We start from the raw sequence: 1,383 nt of genomic DNA, 5'->3' as shown, positions 1-1,383 counted from the left end.
GCCGGAAACGGCAAGAGTTGGAGTACAAATTGGGAAAGTTACATCCGGGGTGTTACAACACTCCACCACTACGAAAGGATCTCGTCCCGAGATCTAGGACTGAAAGAACGCCGGGTACTCAGAACGGAGGTGATCCTCGCATTCCCAGGTAGCTTCATGGTCGGAATGGTGTGACCACTTGACTTTGAGAAATTTGATTGACTTATTGCGAGTCTTGCGTTCAGTCTCTTCAAGAATAGCAACTGGGTGCTCACAATAGGAGAGATCTTCTTGGAGCTCAATGTCTTCGAAGTTGACGGTGCGGTCAGGAGTCTTGAAGCACTTTCGGAGCTAAGAGACATGGAACACATCATGAACATTTGCAAAGTTTGAAGGAAGCTCGAGTTGATAGGCGAGGTCGCCTCTCTTGCTGACAATCTTGAAAGGTCCCACGTATCTGGGGGCAAGCTTCCCTTTGATACCGAAGCGACGAGTACCTTTCATAGGAGAGACGTGGAGGTAAACATGATCTCCGATCTCGAAAGCCAAATCACGGTGCTTACTGTCATAGTAGCTCTTCTGACAGGATTGGGCTGCTTTGAGGTTATCACGAATGACTTTGCACATTTCCTCTGCCTCTGTGATTAAGTCATTACCCAAAAGCTGACGTTCACTGGTTTCATACCAGTTGAGAGGGGTACGGCACTTCCTGCCATACAGAATTTCAAATGGGGCCTTTCCTGAACTTGCTTGAAAATTGTTGTTGTAGGAGAATTCAGCATAAGGAAGACAATCCTCCCACTTCATGCCGAAGGAGATCACACAAGCACTGAGCATATCTTCAAGAATCTGGTTGACACGCTCAACTTGACCGCTAGTTTGAGGATGGAAAGCTGTGCTGAAGCGGATGTTGGTGCCCATGGCCTTCTGAAAAGAATCCCAAAACTTGGAGGTAAAGATGTTGCCACGGTCTGAAGAGATCACTTGAGGAATATCGTGCAGAGAGACAATTCGAGAGGTATAGAGTTCCGCCAATTGAGCTGCAGTGATCGACTCTTTGATAGGAAGAAAGTGAGCCACTTTGGTGAGTTTGTCGATGACAACGAATATAGCATCATTGCCATGCTTGGACTTTGGAAACCCAGTCACGAAGTCCATCTCAATGTGGTCAAACTTCCATTCTGGAATGGCAAGAGGTTGGAGGAGACCTGCTGGCCTTTGGTGTTCTGCCTTCATTCTTCTGCAGATATCACATTCATTCACGAATTGAGCAATCTCGCGCTTCATTCGAGTCCACCAATAAGCCTGCTTGAGGTCCTGATACATCTTCGTACTCCCAGGGTGGATGGAGAGGATAGAATTGTGAGCCTCGTTTATGATCACTTTACGGAGGTCACCTTTGGG

This window comes from Triticum urartu, chromosome 6A, assembly GCF_056163025.1.
Source record: "Triticum urartu cultivar PI428250 chromosome 6A, HENAU_Tu73, whole genome shotgun sequence".
In the NCBI taxonomy this organism is placed as follows: domain Eukaryota; kingdom Viridiplantae; phylum Streptophyta; class Magnoliopsida; order Poales; family Poaceae; genus Triticum; species Triticum urartu.
Note: the sequence above shows the minus strand (reverse complement) of the source record.